This window comes from Puma concolor, chromosome E3 (assembly GCF_028749965.1).
Source record: "Puma concolor isolate L17-30 chromosome E3, mPumCon1.1.hap2, whole genome shotgun sequence".
In the NCBI taxonomy this organism is placed as follows: domain Eukaryota; kingdom Metazoa; phylum Chordata; class Mammalia; order Carnivora; family Felidae; genus Puma; species Puma concolor.
Window position 1 is genome coordinate 4,714,002 of NC_141682.1, and position 15,619 is coordinate 4,729,620.

Here is a 15,619-nt window from a genome sequence, read left to right on the forward strand (position 1 = left end):
CTGGCCTGGGTGTCCAATCAAGTGACACACTCTAGTGCTGATTTTCTTTTTAAAAAATTTTTTTTTTCAACATTTATTTATTTTTGGGACAAAGAGAGACAGAGCATGAACGGGGGAGGGGCAGAGAGAGAGGGAGACACAGAATCGGAAACAGGCTCCAGGCTCCGAGCCATCAGCCCAGAGCCTGACGCGGGGCTCGAACTCACGGACCGCGAGATCGTGACCTGGCTGAAGTCGGACGCTTAACCGACTGCGCCACCCAGGCGCCCCTCTAGTGCTGATTTTCTAAATGGGAAACAGATCCAGAACGGGAAGGGAAAAGACCAAACTTAAAAAAAAGCAAGTTCACAACTAAGATAGTGCCCTCAAAGGGTGCCCCTAAGGATCTTCTAAAGAATGCTGCAAGTGTGACTGAAGGCAACAAACTCCCTGAGCCACCACCAACCTTGAGGGGAACAGGTTCACACACCCTCAAGCCACAGCTTCACGGGCACATCTGACTGTTTTTGTTCTTTTCCCACAGTTTCTTCCCCCCACAGACGCCTGCACTTAACAAGCAAGTGCCCCTGACCTCTCAGGATAACCGAGACCGCAGTAGGTGCTGTGCTGCCAGGACCAAGTGCGCGCACGCTCTCCCTTTTCTAAACGGCCCAGCCGGTGGACTCTGTAGCTAGGTGTCGGCCCACACTTGCTTTTGCTCAAATGTGGACTCTAAAAATTCCTATTTTGTCTTGAAATCCTCTGGAAACACCTCAAAGGCCACTTCACGGAGTAGCCCTTCACAGCTGTCAGTGTCCCTTTGGAAGGGCAGCCAGTCTCTGAGCTGAAGAATAGACTATGACATTTTTTAAAATAAGCAGCACGTACTGGAGGGAACTATGTGCAACCCTTTTGGAAAGAATTTTGGAAGTCTCGAGAAAATGGATTCTCTTGGACCTAGGAGTCTTCCTCTAGGGATCTATCCTAAGGAATAATTCTAAAACAGAAAAGGCTTTATGTACAAAGCCATGCACTGTGTTGCTTGCAGCAGCAAAAGCGGAAAACACCTTTTACCTCGGACCCAGGGCACATGTAATAAACTGAAGCACATTTGTCTGATGGAATGATAACCACCCATGACACAGGCTTGCAAACTGTTTAAGAATGCAGAAAGGGTTCAGGTCATGCTAAGTAAAAAACAAAACAAAACAAAAAAAACAACAAAACCTGGGCATGATGCTGTACACACGGAATGATTATGATCTTATGGCAAAAAGCAAATGCTGAAAACATAGCATCATGTTAGGAAGAGAAGACAGGGACCAAAGGGATCTGTGTGACACTAAGCAAGTCTTGCTCTCTCTGCTTCCTCATCAATAAAAATGGGGAAAGCAAATACCTGGCAGGATTCCTGTAAAGATCAATGAGAAAACTGTGTGTGCCCAATAAATGACAGCTGCTATCCTCATGCAGGGACAAGAGGGACGGGTGGTGCCTCCCACACTCCTCACCACGCCAACGTAGGCACAACGTTATCTCCTTACTCTCCGTGTGAAGTCACGTCGGCCACAGGCACAGGGGCGTCATAATCTTAACTATGCCACTAGAACCTTCTAAACAGCTGTGCCCTCTATGGGTATGTACTTAACTTCTGAGCCAGGAAGAGGCTGCTTTTAGGCAACCTGCTTGAGCAATGGGAACCTGAGTAAGGTAAAAGAGCCCACAGTGACCACTGGGCTGAATGCAAACAGGCTCATTAAGCAACTGACCTTGAAAAGGGCCCTAGCTGACCAAAGGGCTACTTGTAACTGGGCTTGGGTCCCCAAAAGGAAAATTCTATCCGTTCCCATCCCTCGTCACTCCCCTCTTAACCAAATCCCCCCACCACTGTCTCCTGGCAGTCTCGCCTTTGCTCTCCCGCCAGCTGTTCCCTTGCGGTGTATTCAATAAACTTTTATCTCCTTTGTTCTGCCTTGGGTGAATCCATTCGCCACCCATGCTGCCGGCTCCCCCCGTGACTGGGTTGCCCCACTGGCCCCAGTGTCCCCATCTGGTAAAATGGGGGTAATGACATCTCTCTCAGGGTTACTCTGAGGACTGGGAATAATTTTTAAAGAGCCTAACACAGCAGCAGATAATAAATTAATCGTATAATTATTTGGGGAGGATGTGGGGTGCTGGCAGTCCCATCAATATTTTGGGACAAAATCTGCAAAAAGCTTATAATGAGCTGAGCAGAGTTTATATCCTAGTTACTCTGGCCATTCTCACATAGACAAATGAGAGACAGGATTCTCCAGCTTCATTCCAAACGGATGGGGACAGGGCAGGGAAGCTTTTGCTTAAAGGAAGAGTAACATTAGGATATGACAAGTTACATATGGTGAGAAGGGTGGCCATGGCTGAGTTAAGGACTAGATAAAAAAGCAGACGGTGACGTGTGAAGAACAAGGGAGTAGAAAAGCAATTCAGCCTAGCCAGTATCTGGCAGTGACCTGTGATAGCTGAACATGGGCTTTCTAAGCCGAGCCTATGCATTAAAACACAAAAACAAACAAAACCATCCTGATGTTGAGACTAGTGCCAGATTTCTGTTTTTCCTGACCTGCTCTAGGAAGCACCGGCCATCACTCCTGGAGCATGACGCTCCCTGGGGTTTCTGGAAAGCAAGCCTGGCTTGTGTCAGCGGTAGCGAAGATCGACCCGAGGAGTTGTGTAGTGTCCTCAGTTCTACTCAAGGCCCAGGTGCCTGTGTCCTGGGCAGAGGGGAGCAGAGCCGCCTCTACGGATATCTTAACAGCTATTCCAGTGGGCTCCCAAACAGCATCTGTTCAAGGCACAAAACCTTTGCCGTCGTAGGGTCCTCTCCTCCAGCAAGAAGGAAACATAAACTCCAGCCGGGGTGGTCTGCGGCCGCACCCCGAGTCCAGGTTCAGGCTGTGTGGGGAAGGGCCATCATTCAACACCCTGTCCACTCGTGCAGGCTGAGCACAAGTGCCCGGCACTGCTGAAGGTCGGCTGCGACCGGAGGAAGCCGGCTTCTGCTGGTTAGCCCTCTGCGCCCCCCATAACCTCACCACCTTTGCTACCAGCTGCTCACTCCACACAATGCCTCCCACAGGGAGACAGCCCACAGCAGAAAGGGAGTGAGCCTTCAGCCACTGGACTCGGGCTGTAGAAACCGGGGAGGCTCCCCACAGTCGTCATCCACTGCAGATGTGTGGACACAGGGGTGGCTCTGCTGGCGGTGGCGGCCTGAGGTGGAAAGGACACACTCACCTGGAACAAAGTCACCCCCCTTCCCTTTGCCCCACAGGCTCTCGGGCCTCTTGTGCCTTCACAACTAGATGGGTAACAGTGATCAGTTAGGAGAGGAGACTCCCCCTGGCCCCTGTCTGGGGTCTGAGCTCTTTTGGGGCCTGTGCGATCCCTCCTCTCCACACAGGCCAGCAGGGTTGAAGGAACCCAGGGTGTGAGAGTATTTTTAAGTCTCTGGAAGGGCAGGGCTGTAGAAATCGTTCTGTGACCTTATTTTCCTGGATGCTAAGAGACGCACACTAAACGTAACTACTACGAAAATACAGCAAGCTGGAAGATGAACTCCAGAGAGGCAACTTCTGCTACCTTTCTCTTTCTTCCCCAAACTCAAAGCACAAAGTGATAAGCTGACAATAAAAGGGGAGGGGCTTGGCAGGCAGGGAAGTACGCCTGAGCCCCTCTCCTCGCACAGACACATCCAAACGGCAAGGCACCAAGCTGCAAACGCTGAGCTCAGGAGTAATTAAATCAAATTAATCTTGGGAAAAGAGCTTTAAATATTCAAAGCCCCATTAATCCTCATGCCTTGTAATTAAATATGTATGTTAAGAAGGCTTGGACAAAAGCAAAACGTTCTCAATATGTGAATTCTTTACATTCGTAGCATTATAATGCGTTCTAAGTACTGACCTCGTAGAAAACTATGTAAAAAATTCAGTGAAGCGCACGTTGTAAAAACATGGCAGAAAGAATGTAGCTACAATCTCTGGCCATCCTGAGCACCTTTTAGAAAAATGTGCCTTGATAAACATCTTCAGTTTCCAGGCTCCACATAATTTGCCCAGTGATAACCCTCACTTAGTCTGGACTCTCCCTGGTCCTCACTCCTTCGGGTCCCGACGGGGCAGCCCTCACACATGGCTTGAAAAGTTCTTGGCTTCTGTTGCTCTGGGATCCTCTCTTCTATTTTACTTCCTTATTAAAACACACAGATTGTGTCATCTTCCAGGAATAACCTTTCCTTTGCTAATCAACCACTGAGAGAGACTGGTCAGCCCAACCTATCGTGTGTCTTAGAGGGAAGACACCCAATGTTCCAATCCTAAAACACAGCGTAATTGCCAAAACCCTCCAGGAACTGCTGCCATGTGGTCTCTGAAGAGCTCTCCCCTTTCATGGGACCCCACTGCCTCATAACCACCCTGGCAAGGGCAACAGGAATTAGCATGTCCATTTTTCTGATGAGGAAAATCAGAGTGAATGATAGGCTGATGGTCACACAGCAAGGAGTCTGAACGGCATCAGTTCTCCGATTAAGTGCTACAGGTCCGAACCAGCAGCACCTCCAGGAAAGGCTGTCACAATGCAGGCCCAATCACTCAGTGTGCTCCCGTGATTTGTCTAAATTGCTCGATGGGCTCTGTTAGAACCGCTGTTATCAACTACTTCTTAAAAAATACATGAGCTGGTGCTATGGACTGAATGTTTGTGTCCTTGCAAAATTCTTATGTGAAATCCTAACACCCCTGATGTGATGGTAACAGGAGGTGGGTGGAGCCCTCATGAATGGGATTCCTTAGAAGAGACACTTAGAAGAGACCTGGCTCTCTGCTCTGCCACGACGACACATAGAGAAGTCAGCCATCTGCAAACCAGAAGGTGGGCGCTCACAGGAACTGAATCTGCTGGCACCTTGAACTTGAACTTCCCAGCCTCCAGACTGCAAGAAATGAATGTTTGTTGTTTAAGCCGCCCAGTCTACAGTAATTTGTATAACACCCTGAGCTCAGACAGCTGGGTTTGGAAAGCCTGTCAACAAATCTTTCCAAGGTAGTGGTATTTGTGGTCATGGAAGTTTACTTACAGAAAATCTTAACAAGATAAAAACAGAAGCATGGATTCATTACCATGGTCAACTGAATGTTAATCTGTCAGGAATACCAGGTTCAAACCCAAAACTAGAAATTAAGGGAACAGGTGGAGTTCTCAGAAAACAGAGTCTCTTTGTATCTATTTTTGGACAAAGATACTGCAGAAGGATTCTCATACCAATACCGGCGGATCTAAACAGCATCTTAAGTCTCTCTTCTGCCCCTTGCAAGATGCTGACGTAGGCAGATTTCGTTCCAGGGGGAGAAAAACTAGATAAATGCGGAGAAATCAAGAATAAAAAAAACTCGCCTTTCGTTTATTTCCCAAGCCCCATGAGAGGGAGAAGATGAATGAACCCACCTGTATTGCAAGGACCTGAATATTAAAGGGACCACCTAAGAATCTTACAAACACCCTCCCCTCCATCAATCCTCAGGCCACCCCATGACACAGGTATGTATCATTATACCCGTTGTACAGATGAGGAAACCAAGTTACTGAAAGACTGAAGGACTGAGCTAGACCACATAGGTTATGCCCAAAAGTCTCACTGTCATTTGGCAATGAGACCAGAGAGGCGAGTGGAGCGGTAAATAAGCGTCAGAGGAATGGGTATGTCCGATCAATGAAGTCTTTGCCTCCTGTGTATTGATCTTGTTCCGTAACTGAGGAAACTTAGGACACAGACTTTAACATCAGAAGTTTCTGCCTCGTGAATCTCACTTCTGCGCGACTGCAGATACGGACCCTGACACAACGCTAGGTCTCACAGATGGAGAGGGCGTGCAGGTCAAGTGAGTGAGATGGAACTTCACCATCGAAACTGCAGGAAGCTCTGCCAAGTCTTCTTGGAACAGTCATGAGAGTATTAACGGAAGACACTCCTGCTTCAAGTCCTGGATTCCTACTGCTGGCCTGCGAGGACACCAGGCTTTCATTCTGCTGTTCAAAGCACAGAACTGAAAGTGTAAAAACTGAAAGGCATTTCCAGCAATGATTAGTCTTCCTTCGATTATTTAATGTTGGGAGAATAGAGGAAAAAACTATAAAAAGTAGACAGTAAATGAAGAGGGCTGCATACTGTACATAATACGACACGCTCACATAGCCAAGAGCTGCAAAGAAATGGAAGCAGGAGCTACTGACTGGCTCATTCCAGACAGACTGAATGTCAGGGGAAAAGGGTTTTCTGTCCTGGAGCTGTTGGTTGTTTTGTTTTGTTTTGTTTTGTTTTAATCTCAGAGATTACTGGGGAGAGCAAACACACCCATGCACATGCCACTAAGAAACACAAAAGGCACACATGAAGGCAAAGCACACTCCTCTGGTTTCAAGCCTTCCTTCAGCAGTTTGTGTTTCATTCCAGAAGATACACACACTTAACAGATAAACGCTTTCCGTTCGCACAGAAGGAGCCAAATGCTCACAGTGCACACACTGCACCTTGCTGTTTTCACTTGATGGTGCATTTCTTACAGAGGTTTCTTGATCAGTACCTATAGGTCTATCTTAGTTTTTTTTTGGAATGAGTTATGTAAAATTTGTTGGCGATTCTAGCACTGGGCCATTCTTAATTTACCTATTTCACATTCTTATGAAAAAGGGTTGCTTTTGGGGTGCCTGGGTGGCTCAGTCAGGCGTCAGACTCTTGATTTCGGCTCAGGTCATGATCTCGCGGTTCATGGGTTCCAGACCCGTGTCGGGCTCAGTGCTGACAGCTCAGAGCCTGCTTGGGATTCTCTCTCTCTGTGCCCCTCCCCTGCTCATGCATGTGCGCACTCTCTCTCTCTCTCTCCATAAGTAAATAAGCTTAAAAAAAAGGGCTGCTTTTGATAAAGTATGACACAGGCTCCTGAATGGTTAACAGCTAATGTTACTGTGACGACTGCTGTGCCCTTTAAAGTAAAATTTAATAGGCTCTGAACTCGAACGCTTACCGAATGAGGAAAGAGAGAAAAAAGTTCAAAGAACCGAATAAAGGAAATAGCCTTTTTTCATCAAGTGGATCTAGAAAGCTGAGGCTGTCTCTGATTCTGCTGTGGCTCCGTCCCTTGTGGAAGGACGGGAGGGCAGGACGAGGGGACAGGTGAGTTCTGCGCGTGCGCCGTGTAGAGCTGCTGCCTGGGGACGCCTGCCCCTCCCGCACAGCCTGTTTCAAGCATCTGGCTGGTGTGTGCCATACGGGAAAGTGACAGGATTTACTTTCAGTTTTGAACACTGTGACTCACGCCAGCACTCTGTTCAACTGTGGCCGCATTTGTAATATTTAAGAAGAAAAGAGAAAGGCAAGTCACCTCAAGATGAGGAGGCAGGGCACCTAGAAACCTACCTTGTCTCTCAGCTCCACGGTCAAGTGACCAAGAATTCCTCACTTTCTGAAGCTATTTTCAAGAAAAATCGAAACTTTGTGTCCTTTCAAAATGGGCTTTCATGCTTTCCAACAATTGAAAAATATGATTTCAAAGTAGTTTTCCTTTTCTCCTGGGCTTTCTACAAGCCAAGGTTGCACAGTGTGAGAAATCTAGGTTCAGGACTGGGATTCCATGCCAGCACGCGAGTAAAAGAATGCAGACGTGCAGAGTTCACGAAAGTGGCACGCTGAAGGGGCGGGTAACCCAAGTTGACAGAGTTTGAGTTTATTTATTTTCTTTTTATTTTAAAAAAGTTTTTATTCTTGAGAGAGAGACAACAAGCGTGAGTGGGGGAGGATCAGAGAGAGAGAGGGAGATACAGAATTGGAAGCAGGCTCCAGGTTCTGAGCTGTCAGCACAGAGCCCAACGCGAGGCTCAAACTCACGAACCACGAGGTCATGACCTGAGCCGAAGTCGGACGCTTAACCGACTGAGCCATCGAGGCGCCCCCGAGTTTATTTTCTTTTACTCACATCCTTGAAGTCCCTTTCTGCTCCCCGTTCCTCTGGAAGACACAGCTGGTGCTGCTCAGAAGCAGGGTGGATTTGGGCTGAGGTTCGCGAAGCCCACACGGCTCACAGCGTGGGAGGTGGCGCTGCAGCTGGCACTGGGCACGCCGGCCCAAGTGCCTTCCATGCTCATCAGCAAGCACCACACAAGCCCTCTGAACGCACGGGGTTGATGGGGGCAAGGGCCCTGACGGGCCGAGGGCAGAGTTAAGCGCAGGACCCTTCTCTGACGCCACTCCGCCCGTGGACCCGGATGCCGTGAGTCGGGTGAGTGCACGAGTGTGCTCCACCAAGCTTACATCTCACGGCACAGATGTCCACACCTGAACGCACAAACTCGCCAGATGAGAGACCCGGCCCCGGAGGGGAAGGGCTGATCCAAGCACTGGGCACACAGCACACGGCCACGAGAGGACGGAGCCGGCCCTCTGCGCTCTCCTTTGCAACCCTGCTGTGTTTCCTTTGGGCTCACGCCACCAGTGCAAAGAGCCGGTTTTCAAAAGGTTGTTCGGCCAGAAAAAGAATTCTAGATGCTTTTACGTTCTAAGAGAAATGAGACCAATCCCCTTCTCTCACCCTGTGCCCCGACACGGAGAGCCTGGGGTGACCGATGTGAAGAGCATTTGTCCTCCCGCCAGGAGGGTCCCTGCCAGGTCAGCCTGCGGTGGAGGCCCACCTCCACCCCCGACAACAGAGCGCAGACACCAAGCAATTTTGCCCGACAGCAGTATTTTATTGTTATGACAGTGTCTTGTGACCCACTTTACTCCCTGCTCCTTCCTTCTCGGTTATAAGCAGTAATTAGTAATGTCAGCGTTCTGGCTGGGCTGCTCCAGGCCCATTAATAATGCAAGAACAGGAACAGGACGGATGCGTAAATGTACAACAGAGGTTTCAAGGTTAAAAGCGGTAACGGAGAGAGCTATGGCGGGGGTAGGGGTGTGGTGGTGGTGGCGTGCAGGTGGTTTTGGGAGGAGAGGAGGAGAGTGTGAGAGAGACAGAGAGAGAGAGAGAGAGAGAGAGATGAAAGGAGTGGGAAGAGAGAGATATGGAGAGAAAGAGAGAGATTTAAATCTATTTTCTGAAACGCTCAGCTTCCCTTTAGGGCAATACGTATGGCAAAGCACAACTTCCTAGTTGTCCTCGCTCAAGCTCGCCCGCTCTTCTGGAGTGGACACACGTCTCTGGCCACCTGGCAGGGAGTGTGTCCGTGCTAAGTCTCTGGCGCTGGAGAGTTACTAGTGTATGAAATTGAGGTCAGAGAAAACTATACCAGTATCTTTCAAACATATTTTCGACGTTCTAAATGACTTCTCTTAGGAAGGCAATGCCTGCTTGTTCAGCAGAACTGGTGCCTTCCCACTTACTGCTTTTAAAGGAAAGTCAAGACAAGTGATGCAGAACAGGCCCTGGGTTTGGCAGCCAGCCCCCCCCCCCCCCCCCGGAAGACAAGACTGCGTTGTTACAACTGCTCCCGCATCTCTGCAAATTCCCACCACAGGGGTTGCAAGGGGAGGATTTCAAAAGGTACGATATCACACATTCCTGCAGAGCTTCGTAGAAGAACTGAATGACTGCACACAGCCTGCAAATCAGGCCTGGAAAAGGATTAGAACAGCTATTTGAGAAACACTTGCTTGGTAGATGGGGGAGGGACTACAAAGCAAGGCTGAGCCCCATCCTGAGCTGTTCCTATCTTCAATGTCTTTTAAGCAGAGAAGGATTTGCTACTAAACCTTTCATTTGTCCCTCACATACCAAAAGTGAGCACTTTTCTGTACCGGGAGAGTAACAACTTTATCTGCTAATTTCACAACCAAGGGCAGACATTTTTAAAACTGGTCGTCGTAATGCTTAGGTGAATCAGAACCCATTCTTACTTGTGAGTCAGAAATAGTCTCTATGGGAAAAGGAAGCAGCTGGAAACAGTCTTGAATCATAACTACTGAAAGCTGTATTTATCCCCACGGGGCTGACTTCAGGGCCAAGGTTTTCTCACTGGCTGTATACTGACCAGGAGCCCCTGAGCACGTGCCATAGACGGGGCTCCTGCACAAAAGCCCGTGAGAAGAAGAAAGGCAGAGCAGCCGAGTTCCAGCGCTTTCCACTTGCCATGAAACCCCACCCCCCTCACCTAAAACCTAAGGCCACGCACTCTTCTTTGAGGGAGGTGAAGTCAGCCCCCACAAGAATCTAGGAGAAATGGCTATGGGCTTGAAAACACACAAGCGCAGTTTACAAATCACATTTCTACCTTTCCCTGCAAGTTCCCTTAAAGCCAACAAAACAAAATAAAAATCCTTTTGCTTTAAAAGTTCAGGTGACTGGGTTGATGAAAATGGGTGCGTTATTTTTTTTTAATTTTTAAAAATGTTTTTATTCATTTTTGAGACAGAGAGAGACAGAGCATGAGCAGGGGTGGGGCAGAGAGAGAGGAAGACACAGAACCCGAAGCAGGCTCTGGGCTCCGAGCTGTCAGCACAGAGCCTGACGCGGGGCTCAAACTCACGGACTGTGAGATGATGACCTGAGCTGAAGTCGGACGCTTAACCGACTGAGCCACCCAGACGATGGCTATTTTTTAATTGAGAAAGCAAGACACGCGTAACTCCCCAACCCCTTGCGCCTTCGTGTGCCTCCCCCGACGCAACTCCTGGGGCCAGTTTAAGAAACTGCCCATCCTCCCAGTTCTTCTGTACGTGTCCACACATATCTCCTGAGACCCGAATATAAACATACCATTCCCACCCGCCACTCTACACCTGGCTCTCTTCACTTAATACATCTCGGGGGCAGCTCAGCGGTGGCACCACCACACCCATGTCATCCTTCTAAATCTTACTGTGCATGCCAGGAGTTGACTGACGGGAGCTCACGGGCCAAATGTGGCCTGCTGCCCATTTTTCTAAACACCATCTTACTGGATCACAGCCACGTTCACTGTTCACATATCATCCAGGGTGACTCGCGAGGTACGAAAGCAGAACCGACTAGCTGCGACAGAGACTATGCGGTTGGAAAAGCCTCAACTGTTTGCTGTCTTGCCCTTCGTGGAAAAAGTCTGCCATCCCCCGGTGTAGCGCTGTATGGATGCGCCAAAATGTACTTGACTTGTTTCCTGCTGGTGAACACGGTCATGGAAAATTCCTTACTCCTTAGAATTCTTCTTATTCCTTAAGAATAAAATTACAACTCTGCAAATGCTGAGGGGCGTGAAGAAGGATGAGGAAAGGAAGAGCAGGAGCTAGCTGGGAAGAGGCCAGCCTGAAGGCGCAGGCTTCAAGAGGGAACTTCAGGGTGAGCTACAACCTCCCGAAGTGTCACTTCCTCTTTTTAGAGGAAACAAGAGGCGAACTGTGGGTCTTTTGATAAGAGGAAATCCCCCTCTGCTGTATCAAAGCTACTCCCTGTGTTTGTGTTTTTCTAAGTCTGGCAAGGCTGCCCGAAGCACACTGTGACCAAATTAGGAAGTGAGCAGGCTGATGTCTCTAAGCTGGTCACCGCACAGCCAGGACGCCCGAGCATGTGTAGACAGTGATGGATGGGGAGGGAGAGGCTCTATCCAAGAAGGAAATGCTATTTGCTTGAGCAATTAGCCTTATAAAAGTTACACTTAATAAGAATTAGTAAGTGTTCTGTAAGACGAAATTCACTTGCTACTGCTGACAAAAAAACGAAGGCTTCAAAGGTTTCTACAAGGAAAGATTGTGGGAGACAGAGAGTGGAGACAAATTTTGAGGGGCATTATCCTGTTTATTTCGAGGGCAGTGAAGATCTTGAGAAGTACCAGGGGAAAATATACCAACGAGCTCTTTAACAGATTCAGAAGTTTTACACTATTGAGAAAAAAAAAAAAAGAATTCAGGCAGGTCGTGCTAAATAAGAATTGTGTAAACGCTCCATTTTACCACTACTGCCTCCCCAACTGCTTCATTTGCTGGAACAGTAAGGTTTAAACTCATCTTACGGTTTCCAACAAGGTCTAGGAATGTGTGACACTGAATCATTCATACTGAGCTCCTTTCTGCCATCTCTACTTGGTGATATTCTCTTCCAGGAATGACTTCTGAGTTAACTTCTGATTCTGAGCCAACAAGCTGACAATCTATTCTGACCACCAGTACTATCGGGGTAATAAAGTTTAAACTTGAAAACCCTTGCTTTCCTCCCAAATTTCCAGATCAGCAAGATTCTTGGACATGGTTTTTATTCCCTGAAGAATGTGCTTGGGTCCGTTCCAGCATTCGCTCTGAAATCAGATGTGCAGTTAAGAGTTAAGGTAAATTTTATTTAAAAAAAAAATTTTTTTTTAACGTTTATTTATTTTTGAGACAGAGCATGAATGGGGGAGGGTCAGAGAGAGAGGGAGACACAGAATCTGAAGCAGGCTCCGGGCTCTGAGCTGTCAGCACAGAGCCCGACACGGGGCTCGAACTCACAGACTGTGAGATCATGACCTGAGCTGAAGTCAGATGCTCAACCGACTGAGCCACCCAGGCGCCCCAAGTTAAGGTAAGTTTTAAATGACACATCTCAGTTCCTCTTTACAGGAAAACCTTCAAGGGAGCCAGGCCAAAAGATGTGGGCACTGTTTTTGGCTCAATCGGAGAACCTGTCCTCTTCAGCTAGAGAAGGCGGAGGCCCAGGGCAGAGGTCTGTGCGGGCGGTGTGCTGGGGTGTGGGGCTCCCGCTGAAACAGCATGCTGTGTGCTGCCGCTAATGTGTGCTGAGCTGGCATTCTGGTTCCTTCACCAGGCTGCACGGGGCAGGAATTTCGCAGCCCCACTCTCATGTTGTCGAAATAGCTAAACGTTTGCTTCCTACCTACTCCTATGCTGATTTCTGAACAACATTTACTTATAATCACCTCAAGGGCCCATGGATTTTACAGGTAACAAGGCTACAAATAGATACTTTCTGAAAGACCTTGGCTGACTCACACGCAGACCCACCAGTTGAGAACTGTACTTTTATCAGTCCGGGTTTCTGTGGCCCATCATTAACGGAGGCGATTGGTATACCAACAGACCACTGAGGACACGTACAGATTTGACCTATCCTGGAATCTCTGCAGAGTCCACATGTAACTGAAAGACATAAGCTGGAGGTCTTCCTCAAGCTACACGAAGCTGGCACTCAGTCTCTTCCCTGCACCTGCACAATGAAGGTGCCGGGGCCATATGATCTCCCAGGTACCCCTTGCAGATCCAACGCCCGCAATCACAGATTCGGGAAACCAGAGGCCAGGATCACAGAACCGCGCGGGCAGGCCCAGTGCAGCTCCTCCGAACAGGGTCTGAACTACACGTTCACGTGTCCCGCTCGGCCAGTGCCGAGGATACCCACACCTGTCCTGACCTCACGCTGCCCATCAGACGGCACGTGTCCCACGCCCTGCTCTCGGACACCCCCCGCCCCGCAGCCGGGCCTAAGCCAGAGGTGTGCTCTTTCCAAGGCTGTCTTCTGCTTTTTCACTGCAGTGCAGAAGGCACCGCGGCTCTACACAAGCTTCGTTGTCCTTTTATGGTAGAAAAATGAATTGCTTGCCCAGCAGTGGAGCTGAGAGAGATGACAGAACGGAAAGTTGTCATTTGTTGTGGTTCTGGCAGCAACAGAAGAGAGCGTTCTCCCCTCAGCCACCCTGGGATGGACAGTGCACGCCAGGCATTCAGCGGGGGAAAAGCAAACCCAGCCAAACTGCTCCCAGAGGCATTCCTCCCTTGCCTGGCCTGTGAACGGATGTGTTTATTTATGAAGAGTGTCAAGATTTATTTTGGGGGAAATGCACTTTTTACAAAACAAGGTATAAAAAGGCTGTTTTGTGTTCTGCTAGAAGCTCTTAACAGAGGTACCCCAGAAAACACGGTTCCAATCAGATCGCATCCAAGGAACGGGCCTCATTTCCTTGCAGGATGAGGCTATGGGACTGGAGCTGGGCGGGGAGGTGACCTCGCTCAGAAGGGGGGGGGGCGCGCAGCTGTTGCTGAAGGAAGCCCAGCTCAGCCCACTGCCTGTCTGTCTCTGGCTCAGCTCGGAGGGATGGGGGAGTAGCCACCAACTCCAGATAAATACATTCCTGGGAAAAACACACCAATATCCAAGTCCCTGGGGTAATAAACAGCAGTTGGTACCACAGGGCCTTAAATTGTTTGCATTTCTGTCAGGAGGCCCACAGAAAAAAAGCAGGCCTCCCAGCAGCTGGGAAAACATGTTGCAAAAGGAGAATTAGGCAATTCTCTGTATGCACATTGGAGTTAGGGAAATTAAGCTTATCTGAGTGAGAGAAATTAAGCTTATCCAACATGCTTTCAGCTGGAAAACAAGCCATTTTAAATGGGTGGGGAAAAAACTTTGTGATGGTTACATGGTTTCTTCCATATTTAAAGCACCCAAGGACTAAAAAATCACGCTGGCCACCGAGTGGTAGCTAAGTAGCAGCCACTAAAAGAGGGGCCAAACGTCCAGTTTTCCTACAGCCAGCAATGCAGACCCTTCCACGCAGCAGGGGGTGTGCTCCAGAGATAGCCAGCCTCTGGACATGTGCGCCCAGGATGTGTCCACCTGGCCTGTGAACGGATGTGTTTATTTATGAAGAATGTCAAGATTTATTTCCTTGCACTGTCTCTGCCTCTATCATCGCTCGTAACCACTGCTGCCTTTACCTTCCGGCCTCCCGCCCCCTCGGTCAGCCCTCGGAAGACCAGCGTTTCTTCAGGCTAATCCACTCCCACCGAAGTCTTCTGGAGAAGGGTCAAAGATTGCTAGTGAACACCCACAACACTGCACTAATGGGCTTTGGGACTGGATGGTTTGTTAACCAAGGACAAAGGAGCACCGTGCATTCCCAGGTCGCGGGTCACTAGGTCACCAGAAGTGACCAGATATTCCAGCCCCCCTAACGCTGTGTATCTAGTCTCTCCCCCCATCATGCCCTCTTTCATGGCTCTACAAGGCCCGCGCTCCCACCAGAACTCTGATCACACCATTCCAGCATTAGGCTCGCAACGGCTCCCTGGAGTGTCTGCAACCAGATTCAGGCCTCTGCTCTGCAAACCCCTTTCTATCTAAGGTCCACTCCTCCTCCCAGTGTGTACTCTTCCTGCTCTGTCACACCCGTCTAACGGCTGACCCTTGTTCAGCTCTGCTTGCATCACTCCCTGGCCAGGAATACTGGTCTACCTGTACCCATCAGGTCCTGTTAGGACTCAGGCCAAGACCCAGCTCTTCCATGAAGTGTTTCCAGACTGCCCAATTAAAGTCCCCCCCACCCCCCATCCCCAGCTCCCTCCAGCAGCCCCTGTCACCATCTCACTATTTAGCTGTCTGCATAAGGAGTCGGCTTCTCCGACCCTGATCTCAGGGTACGGTTGTGGCTGCCCCTTCTGTATTTCTTCAGGCATGGCAATACTCAGTCAAAATCTGCTGAATGAACCACCAAATTCCAATCAAAGCCAACCGGCCTGTCTTGGCACAAGCCTATGCCGACGGAGCAGCGAAGCAGTGTGTTCAAAGAGGGAAGAAACGTGAGACAGAAGGGGGAAGACCCTCATCAGCTTCTTCTACAGGAAGACAGCAAGGCAAAGGGTTTT

General features: G+C 49.1%; 1 protein-coding gene and 2 long non-coding RNA genes across 5 annotated transcripts in view; 1 reads left to right on the forward strand and 2 right to left on the reverse strand.

Moving 5' to 3' along the window:
• Positions 1-15,619, reverse strand: part of RNF216 (ring finger protein 216) — a 143,856-nt gene that overhangs the window by 59,614 nt on the left and 68,623 nt on the right. The window lies entirely within an intron of this gene.
• Positions 645-12,627, reverse strand: LOC147572881 (uncharacterized). The gene is made up of 2 exons (XR_015245605.1): positions 12,466-12,627; positions 645-12,432 (listed from the first exon to the last, which is right to left on the reverse strand). It is a non-coding gene; the product is annotated as an uncharacterized LOC147572881 (long non-coding RNA).
• Positions 7,097-13,994, forward strand: LOC147572882 (uncharacterized). The gene is made up of 3 exons (XR_015245604.1): positions 7,097-7,195; positions 12,211-12,309; positions 12,581-13,994. It is a non-coding gene; the product is annotated as an uncharacterized LOC147572882 (long non-coding RNA).